At 42.1% G+C, this 22,163-nt stretch overlaps 1 protein-coding gene across 1 annotated transcript in view; it reads left to right on the top strand.

Annotated features, from left to right (window-relative positions):
- Positions 1 to 22,163, top strand: part of plch2a (phospholipase C, eta 2a) — a 108,623-nt gene that overhangs the window by 2,107 nt on the left and 84,353 nt on the right. The gene's annotated exons all lie outside the window — the stretch shown is intronic.

Here is a 22,163-nt window from a genome sequence, read left to right as displayed (position 1 = left end):
AATCTAAATATTGGATTGTTCTTTCTTAGTAAGATCCCATGTTCATTACAGTTGTGGTCTTACCTTGACTTGAAGATGAAGTCCATGCTATCCTTCTGGACAACAATCTCCATTACATTTTTGTAAAAGTCCTCCTTATCTTCCTCTAGTTTCAAAAGTCTAGCTTGTTGTTTGCGTCTGCGTAGAATAACAGTAGCAACAAGAACCAGTGGGCTCACTTGCGCCCCCTTCAGTGCGGCAGAGGTTATGGCTGCCTCTCCTGGTGCTTTTTTCATTGCCGTTGTATGATGAGACCAGCGGGCCTAAATATCATATATACGTGAAATAAGTTATTTAGAGACTATGGATGGCGAGGATAAATGTAATAAAGGGATCTACAAACATTACATTGGTGACATACAGTGAGATGGTGCAGGCATGCGCTTAGGGCCCGCTTTCCAGCCAGTTTCTGTGGGGTGACGCATTTTGAGGTGAGGCAGATCTCATCTGTGCCTCACCTCACCCCACAGCAACCGGCTTGAGCGCGCTCACAAAATAAGTGCCCGCGCTACATTAGTGCCCGCGCTCCAGCAAGTTACTGTGGGCTTACGAGAGGCAGAGCTCGTCCCTGCCTCACTCCTCATCGCTCCCATGTAGTTGTAGCGGAGCTCGGCCAATTTGCTGATTTTGACTATAAAAAGCGATTGGAATCATACAGAAATCACACTTACAACACAGATCAGTGGAGACATTTTATTATTATTATTATTATTATTTAGTTTTTCTTTAGTTGTTTTTCCGTTACATTGGAGTATGACAGGTGAGACTCTGCCTCCCCTGCCTCCCCTGACTGCACGTCGCTGGTATATAGTGTCTCTACTGTGACATGTCTCCATGCTTTGATGTTCAAAAAGCTCTTTATTTCTCTCATACTGCTTGTGCTGCAGCACCTCTTTTCACCCTCTGTCTGAAACCAGAGCTCAGTCTGCTCTGATTGGTTAGCTGGACGGCTCTGTAGTGGTTGCGTTAGACTTTTTCGTTGTCCGTCATTTTGACGGACAGGATCGTAAAATTTCTGTCATAATCCATTATTACCCGTCATTTTATTTGATAAAAGTTTTTTAAGAGTTTTAATGATGAGATGAGACATATTTAATATTTATGTTTGGGTACTGAGCAGCAAATGTTCATTCATTCGTTTTTTTTTTAATGATTCATACAGAACTTTTAAGGGCATGGAGAAAAAAAAAGATGAACAGATGTCAACACGAACATGAATGATTTATTTGTTCCTGCACTGACAGACAGCAGAGGGGGGCAGAGGCCGCTAAAAACACCACGACCATTGTGCCTAAACAATACCATCGTTTTAAATGAGACAATTACAATCAAAATATGAACAAAACATTTACAAGAACAACTCAATTGACCTGCTGTAGCCTGAACGCTGATTTCTGCATCGTTGTGCACCCTCGGACAAATCCGTTACTCATCTTAGCTTTTCTACAGATGTCGCAGAACATTTTGCCATCTTCCCTCCTTAGCCACTTAAACTCTTGCTCCCAGTATGGGTGTAACGGTTCACAAACATTTCGGTTCGGTACGTACCTCGGTTTTTAGGTGACGGTTCGGTACGTTTTCGGTACAGCAGAAACAATTATCACAAAACATAAAATATTTTTTGGGTTTTTTTATTATTATTAAACTGTGGATAATGTATTCACTCAAATAAATACAAAATATAATAAAATAAACATTAAGGTGCAGCATTTGGATGAACTGAAATAATCTGTATTTGAACTTTACTGTACTAGTACTCACAAAACATAAGCTATTAGTTTTGGGTTTTTAATTATTATTAAACTGAATATTCACTCAAATAAATACAAAATGAAATAAACATTAAGGTGCAGCATTTCGATGAACTGAAATAATCTGTACTTGAACTGTACTGTACTTAAGCAGCCAGTTTGACATAATGACTTGCTTGTCATTGTATTTTCATGTTTTTTTTAAAGAAAGATGAACTTGTCCACATTGCTTGCCGAAAGGGCAGATCTGCTGGCACTAACAATGTCTCCTGCTTATGCCCTTGAACAAAACTTTTGATCACAAAACAGCAAAGGTAAGACGTAAAGTGAAGTTGTTTTCTTGCTCTTTCCTGGCTGCTAGTTCAGTAAGTTTTACCAATGGAATGGAATCTGTGGAATCTCAGCTTCCATGTGCTATGTCGTTTGTGCAGATAACATGACGTAGAAAAGATCGCTTTTGCCAGTTATGTGCTAAAGTAGCCGTTAGCCCCGTTAGCCCGTTTCGCTAAGTGTTGATTTAGTCAGTGGTCACCAACCTTTTTAAGCCCAAGATCCCTGACCTCGGCCTTGGTGAAAGGTGAGATCTACCTATTGCAGAATTGAGTGAAAAAGACAGCCCAGACTGTACTTCCACTTTGAGGTCTTTTATGTAGGCTAATTGCATCTGCATTACATCAAATCATTTGGTGCAACTTCCAATTTGATTAAACCAAGAACACAACATAACTAACATGTCTTTTTCATTCATTTCTTCATTACAATCCTAAATATAAATGTATGTAGCTTATTTTCCGTTTGAGTGAATGAGTCCATTATTTTGTTGACGGCAACAACAACAAGAAAGAAAAAAACAACATCTTGCAGTGAGCAGATAACAAAAAGTGCCATTTTAACTGTGAGGCTTATCCACTGAAGCTTCATGCAAGTGCAACATTTAAAATTAACATTAAAACTAGTTATTTTAACACAATTCTTACAAATTCAAAATTCTAACAACATTCTTTATCCGTGCATTGACCATAGAGCAGGGGTGGGGAACCTTTTTCCTCTCAAGGGCCATTTCAATTTTTTCAACATCCTCCGAGGGCCGTACAAATTATTGACCTCTGCTTAAAAAACTAAAATCACAGCCCACTCATTTCACCTTTCTTTCATGCTGTGCAAATAAAAAGCAACCTCTTAATCCAGATATCTTGCCATGACTCGCGCATGCATGCACGTGCTCGGTTGTGGCATGATCACCAAAACAGAAAGATATGGACACAAGATGTGTGCAAATGTATTTAGTTTCCTATCCATGGACATGATTTAAGTGGGGGGGACCTAACCTCCTCTAGGGGGGTCCGGGGGCATGCTCCCCGGGAAGATTTTTTTTTAAATATTGAAATTGAAAGCATCAATCTGGTGCACTTTGAAAGCAAAATGAAGTGATCTATGGAAACATCTCTCAACACCCATTTGAAACAGAACTGTAAGCAGATTTACTTTTTCTTTATGGATATTTTACAAATCACTCTCCTTTCAAACTGTATTCTTCTTTATTAATACATTTTTTTTTTTTACTGTCATATAGTATTTTATACCTGTTTACTTTATTCTCTTTTTTTTTTGATAACTATAATGATCATATCAAGATGCGCCTTTACCTCACTGGTTGGAGAAAAAGCTTCTTATATTCGTTAGCATAGCTAGCTAACCAGATGCTAATAACAACAAAGTTATTGACTGTATGATCAGAATGACAGATGAACAGATCGCCACTGGGCTTTCAGCTAAAGACACAGCCACGCAAAAACTGCAGCACGTGTAGCCTACGGACTTATGGGTACTGCAATTTTTTAAAGTCCCGGAGTGGCGTTCTGGTGCTCTCCGTCAGAACTACACCCCTGTCAGACAAGACATATACCACGTGATGACACGTTAGGCTCGTGTTGTGTTCATGGACCATGACCGTTGCCAGGAAAAACAGGCACTCACTTGTTTAATTATTTTGCGGTCTAGATTTCTTTAATTTTTTTCTTTTTTGCGTGTGTTTATAAATTACCTAGAGGGCCGTACCAAATGGTCTCGCGGGCCGTATACGGCCCGGGGGCCGGAGGTTCCCCACCCCTGCCATAGAGTGATGCAGTGACGTGTCCTACAACTCGGAATTAAGCTGCTTCCGGTTCCCTCGACAAAAAAGCAATGCAATTTCTCCATAGGATTTTGGAAAATAGCTCGAAATAAGGTCTGTGGTTGAAACACATTTAAGAGACAGATCACGTTTTGTTCAGTCGGATAATATCCACATGTCTATCCTACTTTTATAATTTTCCAATCATAAATCGAATCGCCAGAAGCAAAATGCTAACGTTATGCTATAAAGGAACTACAGCAGGGTCGTTGCTTCAACGTCACGCCAACTTAAGATCCATATTCAAACATACAGATTGTAAATGGTACAAGTTGAAGTGTTTGTTTGAACAGTTTGCAGGAGGCAGGTACTGGCTTTCAAGCAGAACAGGGCAAACAAACTAGCGGGAGTGTTTTACGTGTTCGGTGTAATGACGTAAAACGGCCTGGACAACTTCTGTAGTCCTATTCAGCCACTTGTTAACAACCATCGTTTTTCAGACACGTAAACTCTTCAAAAATCCCCAGCGGGGTCACTGCTGATGTATTTAATGTCGTAGAACAAAACGTGATCCGTCTCTTAAATGTGTGTCAAACACAGACCTTATTTGGAGCTATTTTCCAAAATCCTATGGAGAAATTGCATTGCTTTTTTGTCGAGGGAACCGGAAGTGGTAAAATGCTAACTTAATTGGTGCGTTCACACCGGACGCAATGCGAATGACGCGTTTGCGCGGTAGCCAATCAGCTGTGAGGATCTCAGCCTGCCGTCACTGACGTTGAATCAGAAAACCAAAACATCAGCCGTTAGCTGTTAGCACTCAGAGATCACAGCTCCTCATATCTGTTCAGAAACTGGACAAAAGTTAAACAAGTACAAACCACAGACTGTCTGTGTCATGGCGAATACAGTCGCTGTTGTATCTGTGTCTGTATCATGTTGTTATGAGTCCGGACGGAGCAGATACAACGTTAGTTTAGCCTGATCGATCCGATCTCCATTCAGAAAACACGCATTTAAAAGGTTTTTCGCCTGCCGTCTGTCTGCAGACTCGTCAAAGCATTACTTCATGGTTTTTACTAACCGTTATCAGTATGTTGTTACTTCAGCATAATTTAGAAACGTGTATTAAAATTCCATCACGGTAAAATATGTTCATTTTGTTGTAGTTGGTATCTACCATAAGTGCAGTGAGTTCAAAAATATGCAGCCTCACTTGAAGTCAGTCTATTATTTTCAGGAGCGACAGGGAATGTCTCAAAGATACGTCAATCAAGTGGCACCTGCTAACCTGTGGATGATGGCTTACATCTAAAAACTGTATTAAAAAAAATAAATTATTATTTTTTATTTTTACTTTAGTTTCAAATGGGCTAAAGTCCCTAAGTCCCTAATTCACTTATTCATTTGATGGCCAAAGTACAAGTGAAACAGGTGGTTTTCATTCTGCCACAGAAGCTATATAGACTTTTGACTGTCTTGATATCAATTGGGAGCGTGTTCCTCCATATTGGAGCCAGATAGCAAGCAGGCGTGTTTTTGTTGTGATGTACCTGGGTCCAATCAAGCCCCCAGGAAGTGCGCCGGACTCTGAGGAAAATATTCGTTGTGTCCAAACGGCGGTACTGCAACTTCCGTATCAGTCCGTGACGTCACTGAGCCCAGAAATACTTTTTCCCATTGACTAACATTGGGAAAGAGTGGTCTGTAAATCGTTGGATGATTTTTTTTTTAACCAAATAAACTACCCAGTATGAGCATTTGTATAGCCCTTATTAAAAACATTCAGTCCTCAAGTTGTAAAATGTGCTAATAACGTTATTCTGAGACTTATTTTCCTCGGCATTATGAACGTGCATCTGAGTGGGAGCTTGGGGGGCGGGGCTTAAGGGGCAACTCAACTGAGCATGCTCTGACTGCACATACGGGTACTTCTGTTCTGACAGCCTGGCATGACGGGTATCCATGGGTCCAACTCCGTTACGGAGAAGCGAGCCGATTGGCTGATGCAGAACAAAGTGCACCTGGTTGCTAACAAGTAACTAAATAAACTACTTAACATAATCACGCTGATTATTATCCGCCTTTAGCTTAGCAGTGGTGATACACTGCCATGTATTTGTGATGTAGCGTTAGCTTTTTAATTCTGTCAATTACATTTACGCTCCAAAAATCATGTGTCTATTTGTGTTTGCCACATATCCTATTTTCAGAACATTTCATAAATCCAATGCCAAATTCCCATTTGTTTTTATTTGAAGGATATCATGCGATTCTAACTTCGGGGTCGCCTTCATGTACTTTTTATTAAAATAAATACAGTTTCTGAAACGTTAGGAAATCTCCGCTTAGGTTTGAAGGCTGGAATTATAGTAATCACTATTGATTCACTATTTTTTTGCTTGGAGCCTTTCCAAGAGGTTCTGCTTCAAAGTTGTTTATGTACAGTGGACAGCTGTGCACAGGCTCCTCCGGTGGGCTCACTGTCAGACTGAGAGAGGAACTGTTCCATATTCAGAGCTGGCAGCTGTTTGTCAAGCAGAGCTCCACGTCCTGGAGTCTGACACTGTGTGACACTTGACCTAATTCAGTCCACAGTTTAAAGTTTTCCTTTGAGTTGTGATGGCGTTCTTCCAGAACCAATTTTGATGAAAGTATTGAAGGCTTCTGGCAAAATAGTCTGTTAAGTCAACGCATAGATTCCTATTGTGAACCTGTACCCAAACCTGTACCCAAAAGTTGTATGTTAGAAATGTATAGCAGGGATCCCCAGCACATAGAAACTGCCGGATGCTTACTTGCATATGTTCTGTAATTTGCATAATTAGCAGAAATTGCATTAATTGGCATATGTAGAAAATACCTTAAAAATGGCTTGTCCGATAATTTTTGTAGTGTTTTTGGACATTATTGAAGATGCTGAATCCATTGCTGACATTTGCAGGATCAAAAATGCCCAGAAAGTGGCCATATTTCTATTTTCAAGTTTTAAAACGGAAAAGTGCGATTTTGGATCCTGAAAATGTAAGAAATGGATTCAACATCTTCAATATACCTCAAAAACCACAACATAATTGTCCAAATTATCTGCAAATGCAAATTAATGCAACCAATGCTAATTGTTCAAATTGACAGACACACTGATTCACACTGCTGGCAACTAGACTGTAATGATATTCGTGTTCACGCACATTTACTCCTTGGTTAGGGATTTACGCACTGATAGAATGACTTGTAGTTTTCAATCTGTACTGATCATGCAGAGCACGGTGAGCCAGATAGATGTAGAGTGAGTTGAAGGTAATTGATAAAAGGATCTTTTCATGTGGAGCAGGGCTGCAGACGGGTGTGGGAATATCAGAGCCCGGTGTATCCAGGGCCTCAGAGGAAACCCCCCCCTGACATCAAACAGACTCTTTAATTCAGGGGTCACAAACCTTTTTGTCACCGAGGGCTACTTCAAGGGTACTGAGTAATACGAAGGGCTACTTGTTTGATACAAACTTCCTGAATAACATAATTGCACGGTTCACCTTTAATGATAATATTATTATTAATAATAATCAGAATACATATTAATTTACTGTATGTGAAGGACTGTCTGATCACATGTTAATGTTAATTATTCCTCTCAATAATTTACCATGGTAGGAAACACAGATATATTTAAACATACAATATTATTTATTTATTATAATCATATAATATTATTATGTAAAGTTTAAAAAAGAACATCAACTCAATTAGATCATATTTTTATTAATCACTAAATCTGTAGAATTGTTAACAAAATAGCACATTTTTTACACTTTTTGATCAAATTATTTTCCACATTTGAGTTTACTGTTGGCATGGTGTTTCACTGAAAACATCTGTTGTCTCTTTCTTTGCCTTCTATTAGTGGGAAGTCATTAGGCATTGCATGCTGTCCACTAGTGTACTGTAATCTGGGGTATAATTTGACACTGCAACTCTGAGTAAACCTTGTAGATGTGCATCAGTAAGGCGTGTTCTGTGTTTGTTCTTGATGAAGTTCATGTCTGAAAAGGCTGACTCACAAAGATAGGTTGAACCAAAAAGGCAGGCATCTTTCATGGCTGCTGTGCATACTCCTTTGTACTTTTCTGTGTCCACAAGGCACCAACAGTTTGCTGCATCCTGATGGGCTTTGAGGTGGAGGTCATTTTGCAACGTTAGGATTTCATTCTCCACCTGTCCAGCATCCACGTTGAAGGTCGCACTTAGTTGCTCAGCAATGCATGTCAGGTCCACTTGCATGAAAGGATTTGAAATGAATGACACACATGGCTCAAGTTCACCAAAGTCACAAAACCTGTTTTCAAACTCTTGACCAAGTCTGTTTATGACTTGAGAGTACTTTTCTGCAGCTTTGACGAAAGCCCCAGATGCAGAAGCATTGTCATGCAGCACTGACTGCACAGAGGGAAAGTGCAACACTTTCTTTCCCTGTAAATGCACAGAGAATATGCTCATCATAGCTTTAAATGCATTTACAGCACTTATCATGTAACAGTCTTGCCTTTGCCTTGCAGTTCACAGTTCAAATTGTTCAGTTTCTCAGTGATGTCGGTTAAAAATGCAAGGTCAAGTATCCACTCAGTGTCCTCAAGCAGTGAGGCGTCTTCCCCTTTGGATTGCAAGAATACTTTGATTTCACCCAAAAGTGACAAAAAACGCTGCAATACTCTTCCCCTGCTGAGCCATCGGATGTCTGTGTGCAATAACAGGTCACCATATTCAGCTGACAGCTCCTCCAACAGCACTTTGAACGTCCTGTGTTGTTTGGCTTTGGAGCGGATGCTGTTTATGATTTTCACGACAGGGGTCATCACATGATTAAAGCCGGTCACTTTTGTACACAATGCCTGCTGGTGAATGATGCAGTGGTAATGTAGAAATTGCGGGAGCTCCGTCTGTAGTCACCGACACCAGCTTTTCTAATGGTACCTTCTTCTCCACGAAGAAGCTCTTGACCGCGGTGTAAACGTCAACTCCCCTCGTTGTTGTCTTCAGGGGCAGTAGTGTCAAGAGTTCTTCTTTTGTGGAGAAATCATCAAACACCATTCGGATAAACATCATCAGCTGTGCTGTACTGCTTCTGTCCACGGACTCGTCGCACTGGACGCTAAACCACCGGCACGTAGCCAGATCCCGGTCCAGCTGCTCTGTCAAGTTCCCGCACATAGCCGACACTCTTCTAACGACGTACTTGCCCCCAGCTGGACATCGAGAGAGTGGAGATGACATCGTAACCATTCTTCTCGTCACTGAACACAGTGTTTGCAATAACCATCATTGCACCTTTCAAGACCTCTCTGTCCGAAAAGGCTTCTAGCAGCTCTAAATGAGGCTTCCGTTGCTTTTTGCGTCTTTTTCACCGGCCTCGTGAAAAAAGACTGCTGCTTCCCCAAAGCTGCCTTTAACTCACGGGCTTTTTCTGCCCGTAGTGCGCTGCCAGGTGGGTAGTTAGCATTGTAGCTTTTGTGACAGGTATCAACGTGTCTCTCCACATTGTGCCGCTTTGCGATCGCCACAGTCGCACCGCAAATGAGACATACACACTTTTCTTTCACTGTCGTAAAAAATAATTCTTCCTCCCAAACGTCTTGAAAACAGTACTTTTTCTTTCACTTCTCTGCCATGTTTAGGGTAAAACCCGCAGCTAGCGCACCATCGTAGCTGCTCACGCTAGCTTGTCTCAGCTAAAGGTGGAACGGAGATTTGGTGCGTGGAGTTCAACTCTGAACCTATCTGGGGTCAGAGTTCAATTTCACGCACCAAATCTCCATTTCACTTACATATGTACATACAAATGTGTGCTTTTAAAATGTTATATTCAATATTGTCATTTTAAAATAAAAATGTATTCAATCATTTTTTTTAGACGGAGCTCCATGGTGACTTGTGCTATTTTTAGAACATGCACGCGGGCGACCAATTTCCCCCCTGCGGGTGACTTAGTGCCCGCGGGCACAGCGCCGGCTACCCCTGCTTTAATTGATCGTGGAGCATAAAGAGAAGCTATCTTTATTATCATGTCCTTCCATCCTGCCTCCTCTGGGTCATCACATCTCCCTCCACACTCTGAGCAAAGCTCCTAGACTAGGATTACTGCTTCTGAGGGATTTAGGATTTCTACCCGCCCAACAGGTGTTGCACAGTTAACGTGTGTGTGCTGTGCTTCCTAGTCTTTTCTGCGTTCCAACGATGCATTCACAGTCTGTCCTTCAGCAGTTTTTGAACCTCCACTAGTGATTTCCAGCTTCCAGGGAAGAAATAAAGAAATGATGGCACAGAATGAAAACAAATGGTTGCTACGAAAAATATATCGCTGCATTTTTTGACGCTTTGAGATGGAAGAATACTGAAGAGATGGCGGTGCAGTAAGCAATTTATCTGGGGCAATAACATCACAAGATTATTGACCAACTGTTGATACCGCTCAGCGCCTGAGAGGAATTCTTCTGTTGGATTTTCTCTGTGGAATTTGCTTTCAACCATGGGAGGAAAATATATCAAGTGATGCAGAGGAGATAGAACATTACTAATAAGAATAATTGCTTAGCAATAGTTGACATTTTTCTCAATTACTCAAATACATTTTTTGTTGGAACACCTCTTAGTTTTTCTAAATGACTTCATACAAGAAGAGCAGCTTTTTCGCCCTCGGCCCAGTGTCCTCCGCCCTGATGTGCTCCACTGCCACAGCCACCACCGGAGACAAGCCCGGACCCCCGGCTAAAGGGGCTTTCTTCTCAGAGGGGGACAAGGACAAACAGAATGAGGTGTCTCAGTCTATGAGTCAGCAGGGGGCCTCTGTGTGCCCCCCAGTGGAGGAGTTCTTCTGGATATGCGGCAGCATCGTGGCGTTCTCCAAGTGGAGGATTGGTTACATGGGTAAGCTTTGTCAGAGACACTGCAGAGACTTCAGCAGGATTGATATCAAGAGATATAAGCCTTTTGTGGATATCTTTAACAAAGCAAGTGTCAGAAACCGTGTCCCAAATAGAGTTCCTCGCAGTGGCAGTACACACTTTGTTGTCTTTTTATGCAACTGGTCACCAATGGAGACTCCTTTTACCTGACTGGCCATGTGTCTGAGTTGAATGTTTTTTTTTAGTACCAGGGACATTTTGTCTTTGTTGTATGTCTCAGATCATTGACTGAAAGTATGAGATTTAAGAGAGTTCCAGAAAGTAATTAGTCTGCCTCGCTCTTTAATCATTTAACAGACTTAGAGTTGTATTGGTCATTCCTGTGTGTCCCCCTGGGACATTGCATTGCAGGTCAGAAGGTGATTGACAGCCTCAGGGCAGGCAGGGTGCCATTAATTGATCACATCCCACAGATATCAAAGTGTCTGTGTGTAACCTTTACGGCCCCTATACGGCGGCGTGCGTTGACGCTTCACGCTTCTGCCCATTCACTTTGAATGGGGTGACGTCACGATTCGCCGAACTGCATTGTGGGAGCAAAGCGTAGCTTCTCTCGCGGTGCTCGCTGCAAAAGTAGAGCAATGTTCTACTTTTGCCGCCTCGACGGAGGCGTCAGCCAATCAAATCCCACGTATGCAAATCTGACAGCACAAGCGCTAGCCAATCAAACCGCGTGTATGTTGGGAGAGCCAGACCGCAGTTATTTCCCATATGTCAAAAAATGGAGGAGGAAATTATCGTGGCGGTAGGGAATCACCCGGTACTATATGACCAGTCCCTCTTTACATACAGGGATACAAACTGGAGGAGCCAGGCATGGGGGGAGGTGGCAGAGACAGTGGGTGAAACTGGTAGGTTTTCGCCTGTTTGGGGAGTTTATATCCAGTGTACTTCGTTTGAATGGACAGCTAGCAAGCAGACAGTATATTTAGCCAGCATGGATGTAGCATGAATGCTTTGCTTTGTATGTCCGGGGCGGGACATTCATGTGATTGGTTGTTGGTCGCATTGCTCGCGTTGACTCCCCAAGCTCAAGACACGCCCACCGCTAAGCGGCAACGCACGCCGCCGTGTGTAGGCTCCGTTACACCGCCACCCTGTCAGTCTGCATTAGGTTGCTGCTTTAAAGGTGTCTGTGCGTGTGTGTGTGTGGGGGTGGGTGTGTGACATATGGCCCCCAGACAATCCCTCCCGACTTAACCTGGCAGTGACTGACTCTGCTTAGCCCACATTGTGACTGTGGCAGCAGGACAGCAGCCCCCAGGTCACCTGCCTCCTCACTGAGGGGACATGAGCCCACATTCATGATTATTAATATTATTATATTTTTGGCTTCTCAAAATGGTTTCAATTCCAGTGCTGAGAAAGAACGTTATGTGTAATGGCACATTTATGGAGTTCAGAATTATTATATGTGGTTTATACTTATTTATATGAGGCTACTGCCTGACTCGCTGTCACTCGCTGATATTATGAGAAGGAACGCGTGTTATCGGGGACAAGTGAGCTCACAAATTAAGCTTGGTTTCGATAAGAGGCCTGGATGTGGAAAGCGACTTTTTGCCTTCAGAGTTTGAATGTCACCCTCTTGGGGTTGTCCGTTACACGCATACAATTACTTTGGATTTCCTGCTCAACAAAACAAACCTTGAATCCGTACCTTTAGGACTGTACTTTATAGTTTGTAGCTACAAAGCGTAATTCAAGAAGTTGACATTCAAGTAGCTTTTTTTCTTAATTACATTTTTATATTTCCATTTCTATACTTTGCATATCAAGTATTTCTGCACATTTAGAGAGGAATATTAGGCTACACTAATATTAATAGTATTCTACTCTTTGTATTAGCTGCTAAGGATGGTTTCAGACACGTCCAATAACAATGACACAGCAATGCGTTCATTAAAAAGATGTTCCTAAACTTTTTTTTTGCATTTTAGATATTCTTCTTCAAATGATATTTATCAATGTTTAGCGTTTTTAAAAAAAAAAGTTCACTGCAAAGAACTGAGCTACCGTAAATAAAATGAAGCACCACCTGTACACCTACCCTCACCCCAATTGTTAGGTTGATGACATTGTGAAATCCGGTGCATCATTTTAAAACCTCAACAGAAGCTTTGAATTTGATGAAAATAACTTTCAGTACAGCCCTACTGACCCTGCATCACCTGTTGCCAACAACACCTGCTGTCCTGCTTTAACCCACTAACCAGCCACAGCTAATGCCTGTTAAACTCTATTAAACACTGATTTAGGTCATTGCACAGCAGCCATGTGCTGCCTGGATGCTGGTGAGGGGGTTGAAACACCTGAGATTTACTTAGACTATTATTTTAATATTGGGAGACTTTCATGGTGGTTACGCTTCCATCTACTGTTTTAATCTACCGTTTGTGCAGAATGGGCAAATATCTCTGGGAACATTTATTAACTAAATTAACTTACTTATTAACCATAATGAATTTGCCATTACCAGGTTTCTTTCTGAATCTTAACCCTACTGTGGTTTCCAAAATACTGTAAAAAGCCACATTTAAGAATTTTTGTTTGTTATTTAACGTAATAAGGATTTGCAGAATGGGCAATTCTAAATATTCTAAGTGATAGGGTTGTTGTTTTCTTGAATCTCTGTCATGATCAACTGAATCAGAGACAACCTTTTCATTGTTGAGTGATTTAACATCAGTACAAATCTAGTTTTCTGTCAATATGTTTGTGATTCTGCATTGGCAGAATATTTTACAATTTTGTTTCTATAAAAAACATCCAAACCTTCATGTGTCAATGGTGCTGTTGATTTGAGAGTTATCTAAAAATAGTTCTGTCTGTCTCTGCATTTATGAATCCAGCTTCAGGCAGCATGTTTTCAGCTGTTTGAGCATTAGTTCACATCCAGCTTTCCTCCATAGCCACGCACTTTAAATCTGATGTTGTAACCACGGCAACGCGCCCGGACCCAGAAGAGTATAGAGTGTTCAGCCTGTCAGTGTGTCTCGTGCTCCACTTTCATCTCTTGTTCCGTCCCTACGAGCTGTTGTATAAGACTACGCTGCTGTTGAGTCTTTGTTCTCTCAAAACGCTGTGTAAGCAGTTTCTCATTGCTTTCTATTCTCACTGCTATGTCCCTTTCTTCCGTCTGGCTTTGTGTTGTCCGTTTGGGTTTCATTTGGTGATGGATTTGGATTTAAAATGATCAAAATCATTTGTGCTTGAGAACATCCTGACTCTTAATCATACAAAATAGTTGTTGCGATCCTGCCATAAGCTCAAAGAAAGCAGTTGCTGTTATTTGTATGTGTCTGTGCTCTTGATCCTCTATATTTGAGCTCATTTGGGTAAGTCTTGTGCAGGCATCACTGCCAAACCCTGCTCTTCCCGGGGCGTCTCCTTTGTTGATCATTAGTCTCATTAGTGTTCAGAGATGGCCAACCTCTCTCCAGTGTGGAGCAGTTGGACTGTTCACTTGGCTTATCTGTCAGCACACCATACATTCACTTGATCCCAAATGACAAAGTAAATGTGTGTGCAGTGTACATTTCCACTGAACTGGATGAACAAACGGAGCTGAAAATATTTAGTGCGGAGATGCTGCAACAACTTTATTTATGGACTGTATTGAAGTGCAGCAACAAGCGTATCAGAATCAGAATCAAAATACATTACTAACCCCAGGGGGGAATTAGGTGTTTGTGACATCAGAATAAAAATAAGCAACTATTTATATATGAAAATGAAGTTGAGGTAAACATGTGCAGTAAAGACCTTGTAGCCATTGGGCCCAGCACAGTAAACCTCTGAAGACTCACGATGAAACTCTCAATGCAGTCTTTGTCAGCCCGAAAAGTCTGGAAGCCATTCCATGGAAATGTTGTTGTCGGATATATTCTGGGGCAGCCATTTTTTGGTAAAGCACATTAAACTACACCAGATTTTCCATCCTAATAGCTCGTCCATTCCATTATCCAGTTATCTTAGGTTGCCCTTGATGAGAGGGGGAAGACATGGCTTATGTCATCTTCTCCATACATTTGACCTAGCTCCCGTCATTTGTCTCTTTGGTTTCCCCATCCTCCTCTGTGGGTCCTTCTCCAGATTCGGCCTTTGTTCCGACCACTATGTTAGCCATAGTTTTAGCGCAATAAGCTTCTCTCCTGGTGTACTAGGCAGCCATGGGGTTACTGCGCAACAGTGGCCTAGAAGCACACCATCAAAAAAATCTCTCTACAAGAAAGTTTAGAGAGGGCACAGCTTAATAAGTTACTGATAGAAGTTATTCATAGACAAATAACAAGTAAGATCAAATAAAAAAGCTGAAAGTTGAAAATGGTAAAACAAATCTATCAGGATCTAACAGTCTGCATGCACAGACGCACTTTGAAAGACTTTATGCTATGCCTTACACTGATGTACAAACGGTACATGAATAAGTGTACTGCCTCGTAGGCCTCGGACCACTGGACTATAGGTACATTGATTACAGCGTCCCATGCTTTATCACACTTCCATAGGCTATGACTGACCTTTCCAATGCCATATGAATTTCCTCCACCACTCACTGATAAATAGTTTGTGTTTTTGTTTGTCATGTGGAGTGTCCCTAGGTTTTTATTTCATGGCTTGTATTGGATTGAAAATGGCTAGCATTAGCAGTATGATACATTTAAATCCCTATTTCACATTTACACTCTACTGGTTGGTTGAACACTTAAGTACAATGTGTCCACTGATAGGCTTCACTTCCTCCATAAGTAAAACCACAAACCGTGCTACCTCAGTTGAGAGCTCCTCAGTAAAGTGCAGCACACAAAGACATTTCAAAGATTTAGTTGACTTCCCAATGGGATTCGACATCCTAAGAACAAAACACATTCTCCTTTTAGTCAGCTGGCGGAGGAGTTTGACATGGCCATGGCCCTGCCTCCTCATCCGTGAGTCAATTGTGTGGAGCACAAACCGGAGTGTGCTCCACGCTGGAGAGAGTCTCTTTACTCGCGGTTTGATTTAGCTCCTCTCCGCACCAGTGAGATCAAACGTGCGAGTGCCAGATCAGAAATGGGCTGCCCTGCTGTTCTGTTGCCTCTCTATCTCCAATTAGACTAGAGCAGGGGTCTCCAACTCACTTTAGTTCAGGGGCCACATACAGCCACAATTGATCTCAAATAAAATGATAGCATAATAAGCAATAATAACAACAACTCCAAATTGTTTTGTTTGTCCCAAAAAGTACATTTTTTCAATATTTTGTATTTGACAACAACCCCCATACAATCCACTAAGTATTAAGGGACAAAGTGAAGTATCCCCCTGCCTTGTAAATCATCATCATCATCTTTATTTAAAGAGACTCTTGGTCCATTATTACAAAGACATACAACACTCAAATATAAATAATGTATAGCATTTATATAAAAAAGTGAAATGCAGTTAATGTCTCTTTTTACACTTTGCAAAGTCAGCCGTATGTTTGACACCCTTGGTCTAGAGAATTGGATATCACCACATTCTCCCTTTAATGACAGTACAGTGGGTTGATTGTGGCTCTATTGTGTGATGGCAGCAGATGTAAATGTGGGCCAGGAGACAGTAGGGTGCAGTTAATCTCTGGGTGTTTCTCAATGTCGAGTAAAGCTGCTCCAGAGCCACTATTTCAAGCATACTTCGTCATCGAGTGCCGCCGAAGTACTGTTCCAATGTCCAGCATACTTGGAATTCTACCGAGCCCAGCGTACTTCGTAGCGAGAAATGTCGAAGCTGCACATGTGTAGACTCCGCGGTCTTAAAATCCCCACAATGCTTTGCGCACGGACCAATTTCCCCAAAGCTGTGGCGGAAAATGTAAGGCGGGGCCTCTCATATGACGCACACCTGCACGCTTGCTAGCCTGTTCCACTCTTCGTTTTCAGAATGCCAGGAAGTATTCTTGCCTCGCTTCTGAAGCAAGTGACTCAGAAGACCTGTGCTACCAAGCAAGCGTACTCGACATTGAGAAACACCCTCTGACAGGGCACATGTTTCCAGCCACTCTGAGCCCACCTGCACAGCCTGGATCGTCTCATTCCAACCCAGAGTCTGACAGCAGCTCATTTCATGGATCACTGCCCCCTGCTGATCCTTAACTCTGCTGCTGCAACCAGCCTGCAGCTCCAAAAATAACTCTTCCTTTAAACATCCATAAACGCTCACCCACAGCCATGCTGCTCATATGTTGCATCAATTAGTCTGAGCTGTAAAGTCATTAAGGGTCTATCGGTTATGGATAATATTCCTTTGAAAAATGATTCTCATTATAATGATGATCATTTGTTTGTTCAGGTGTTTTGTTTAATGGCTTGTGTACAAATCCACAAATATGATTCACTAATTCAGTTTAGAGTTCTGATGGTGTTTAGTATCTAGTGCTACAATGAACTGTATGAAATTAGTGTGTGTTTGTTTATTTATTTCAATATTAGTAGACATACATTGATAACGTTTTATTTTAATGTACGTCTTGACATTTCTAAATAAAAGCAGCGGTAGTAAGTTAATGATTAGCAATATCATGATTTAAAATATGATCATGATTAATATCATAATATCTGGTACTGTCTGACAGAGTATCTCCACAGAGTGTTGTCAAGGCAGACCCGGCGCCAGAACAAATCTAAAGGGAGGGCATATGATTTTCATGGGAGGGCACACAACACCGTCACGTGCTGCGGGCCTGCGGCACAATATATATATCAAACAGCAAGGCCAACAGCATTGCGCAAAGACGCACACTTATCGCAAATACATACACAAATAAAGGGCAACATAGAAATAAACATAATAACGTGCCAGCTGATCTGCACCAAAGTACTAATTTCCTTATTTGTTTCCTCGCGTATCTGTCTCTCTCTCCGCAAACTTGAAATGTGTTCTTTTGATGCGGCATGTCTTAGCAGTCCTTTATCAGTCTGTAATGCGTGTTTCCAGTCGCAAAAACCTTTGACAGTAAAAGCCGCATCAGATGAAGACGTATTGACTTTAAACTGTCTACAGGGGAAACAAAAGGCTGCTGCAACGGCAGGTGCAGGGTCGCCAGCAGCACCATCGGCTGCAGCTCTTTCATCGCTATTTCGTTTTAATAAATCCTTAGACCTTTTAAGTCAATTTCTGATGTCCATTTTGTAATTCAAACAGAAATGGGAGTCTACAGAATGCACAATAAACAAATCCAGAATAGGCGGCTGAGTGTGACGCTGTGATTGGTCTAAATGTGGACGAATCACGAATCACAACAGACACATGAATTTATTTGACGTAGCCTGCGATTTTTTTCTTTTAGTTACTATCTGACATCACATACATCGTAGCATAAAAGTTCACAGTTTATTTATAACAACAACAAATAAAACAAAAATATTTTTTAATTTTTATAAATAATAAAAATCGTGTTTATTGGGGGAGGGCAAGAATGTCAAATGGGAGGGCCTGGCCCTCCCTGGCCCTCCCACGGCGCCGGGCATGTATCAAGGGTGAGGGAGAAGTTCTTGTTGCTTTTAGTTATTCAAAGGAATGCTTATTCTCTTAATGGCATTATACATTTCTGAAATCTGATTCTTTAGTTGGTTTAAGATCAAACCAGCAGGATTAGGAGTTGGTCTGTGGGGGCAGGGAAACAGGGGGTCAAATGTCACGTCAGTTGTGCCCTGATCGACAAGGGGTTAACACATTTTGTCATGAATACTGTTTGAAGAAAACACTGTATGAAGTCTCTTCAGCAGTCTGTTTACCATTTACAAGGTTCAAACTATGGAAAAGTAGATGGTAGATACATGTAGCACCACATAGAACAAGCATGAGTAGAGACCATTGACCTGACTATGGCTGCATTTCACTTCGGTTAAATGGATTCCTTGCGTCCCTCACTTGCGTCGTTTCCCTGCGTCTAGTCCCTCCCACCAGGGAAGCATGGAGAGACGCAAGGAAACCACGAGAAGCAGGGAAATGAGTTTTAAGAGCAACGGGACGTCCTTTCCTCCGGAGCGTCACGTGAAGCGACGTCCGTTTGTGATGACGCCGCATAGCTGATCGTCTGACAGCAGCCAGATCAGTGCATGCGCTGCATCGTCCAATCAGTGAGCGATACAGAGTAAGGGGGCGGGGCGAGTGTCTGAGGATTTCACCGGAGGATGGTCTGGTAGTTCCTCGATTATCGCTCCTCCATTATCGCTCCTTGGTCCTCCGGCAAAAATAAGGCCACTGGCACGCTACTCAAGATGGCGCAGACAAATCAACTTCTGGTGATACCGAGCCCGAGGAAATAAAATATAACCGAAGTGAGACTATGACTACCTTTTTAAAAAAAAATCAAGACCATCATTACCGATTTTGACTGAGCCTTCAATCCGATTATAACCCTACACACAGAGCACGGTGTAATGATAATGCATTGTGAGCCTAACACTGCAGTGTGGTGGTGCTGTCGATAGCAGAGGTTAGGAGAACAAACAGGAGTACATTACTGGCCCCCGGGGGCCGCCCACCCCCCGCAGCCAGACCTAATCCATGCTCTTCAGGAGCAATCCATCAGTGGCGGTTTACCTACTTACACAGCGGATCTTTAGGATGTTGCATTCAGGTCAAATGAGAGCAAATGAGATCCACACTCAATCAAGATGTGCGTTTAGGTTCCACTGCTTTCTTTAACTCTATTTGTTGTAAATTAGCATCATAAAACATGATTTAACGTGCAATCATTTGTTCTTATACTTATGTTGGAGCTATATATCTCTTTATATTATTTAATAGTTTAACATTTATTTTCTTGCTGTTTTTATAGTGTTTATTGTAAATGTATTCTTAGTCAGTCTCATAAGTTAAAGTGGTTTCTATGCTTTTATTTTGAAGGCATGTTTTGGGCACTGGGTGATTAGAGCACCTGGTGTAATTGTATATATTTGAGACAGGTGGAGGTGGGAGCCAGAGCACTAGTAGGCAAACGGTTTTTTAACAGGGTGTTTCAAGCCAGCAAAAGGAAAGCCATAGGAAAGGCTTAAGGAAAAGGGATATAGGAAACGAGATATAGGAAACCTGTTCGTTGTACTTTGTTATCGGAATAAACTGCACAAATGGAGAATCTTGTCTGGACCTGGATCATTGCCCTGCGTAAGATCTGCTAACTAGTGCCTCAGCGGCTGTATTATTTTAAGTTAATTATCTGTTTTATTTTTATATGATTTTAGCCGCTACAAAGTAAAAAACTATGCCGTCAAAGCGGACTTGTTTTTTTAAGTCCTTTTTTGTGGATTTTTGGATTGCCCGCGTTTGAAGTGGAGTATTGGATTTCACTTTAAAAGACACACCGGGCCCTGGACGGACTTCAACAACGGCACAGGAACATGGGCGGTATGTGAACATTTTCTCCAGTGGCTGTATAGGAAAATGGCCTCACTATTGGAGTGCTGGAGTCATTGTTTCGCCGCATATGAATGAACAGTGGAACAAGTTTAAAGAATAGTCGGACCGTGGGAACGGCTGCGCACAGTGATTACGCACGTGTTTTCTCCTGTGGATTAAAATAACACATGTGGATATTTAAATAACGCCAATGAAAGAAAAATGATGCAAGAAGTCACATCAAAGGACAGAACTAGTGGATCTTCTGACGAGGTAAATCCTAAGGACATTGCACCACACATGTTATGTTTAAAGGACAATGATTCCAGACCAAACCTCTTGGAGATCCAAGAGGAGGTGATTAGAAAAGAAAAGGAAACACTTGCTTTTGACCTAAAACTGACTGCACTCAATGCCAAACTTGACATCCTGAGAATCCACTCAAGGCGTGAATCCAAAGGATCTGTTGAAAAAGGTAAAAAACAGAAATATGAGAAGATAAAGTTTCCTTCTGCCCCAAACTACAGCTGTTTTTCTCTCCAACACAACCAGCACTCACAGGATACATGTTCAAGCTTCGATATGAAAATACATAATGAGGAAACAAATTCCATAAAGGTGGATGGATCTAGTTTTGTTTGCCCTGCTGGTCACATAAGCAAAGACTATTGGAGACATTTGAAGTGCAGTGTGTGTCACCAGAAGCAACGGTCAGCCCTTCACATCGAAGATGAGGACACGGGCACATCCTTCAACAAAGCACATGTTTCACCTGGACAGTCAGAGACAAGTGTTCATACTGGGGTCGGTGGACCTGGAGAGGACAATGGATTCAGCTCTAGCTGGCCTGTTGTAGTAACCTCCCAAGAAAAAACATCAACAGTGCAATGGGAAAAGCACACAGAGAGTGAGGAGCAGGGAAGAAACCACAAAGAGGAGACCAGCTCTCTCAGCGGCGAAACTGTGACGCGCTGGGGGGGTGGGGTGCTAGTGGAGCCTCGTAGATGCTGCAGCCCCCTCAGCACCCCCCATTCCCGCATCCATGGTGCTCAGGCTGAGTTCAGGCTGAGTTTCGCGATGTCTCGCAGACCCCACGCAGCAACCAGGAAACAAAACCAGTAATAGAGCTCACACTGTCCGCTCCTCACAGCAGCGAGCCCCGCAACGTCCCACCAACACGGCACCCAGACCCCACGCAGCATTCTCATCTGTTTGTCCTTACTGCTGTCCTTTTCTGGTTGCTAACTAACGCCATTGTAACATAATCACTGATGTTCCGCTGTAATGGTGGTGGTCTCATCAGAACATAGTGGGCGAGCTGACCAATCAGAGCACACTGGGCTCACAGGGAGGGGGGGGGCAGGAGCTCCAACAAGCCGTGTAGGACAGAGTGAATACACATGCTATACAGAGATGCTGTATGAGAAACCAATGTGAGTTTGGAACAATGTAAATCTATTCTAGTAAAGCTCAACAATGGAATTATGATCAGTAGAAATTCCCATGACATGGGACCTTTAACTTTAAGCCACCATGAAAATCCCCCACATTAGAAAATATCTCCTCCTCCTTTCTCTGTCGTTCCGTGCAGTGTGAAGTAGAGATTTTGTTAAAGGGCTTTTGTGTAGGAATTGCCTCTCGTTGTCATCTATCTTCTCTCCCTTTCTCTTCCTCCCACGGGACCAGCAGCCCCCGTCAGCAGTGACAGGCGCATCCAATGCATTTGCATAGCTTGGTGTTCCTGTGGGTGTATAAGTAAATAACTGTGTTACATGAGATTCCGGATGGAGGTTTTTAGCAAACACACGCTCAGCGTTGTGAATGAAATCATGTTGTGCAAGCACATTTTGAGGCTGTCCCACACTTTCTGTTACACTTCTGCTTTGCGCCAGTGGTTTCCCGTCTGATAACCTTTTTTTTGTCTGTTGTTTTTTCTCG

This window comes from Gymnodraco acuticeps, unplaced genomic scaffold (genome assembly GCF_902827175.1).
Source record: "Gymnodraco acuticeps unplaced genomic scaffold, fGymAcu1.1, whole genome shotgun sequence".
In the NCBI taxonomy this organism is placed as follows: domain Eukaryota; kingdom Metazoa; phylum Chordata; class Actinopteri; order Perciformes; family Bathydraconidae; genus Gymnodraco; species Gymnodraco acuticeps.
Note: the sequence above shows the minus strand (reverse complement) of the source record. Positions and strands in the feature narration are given on the sequence as shown.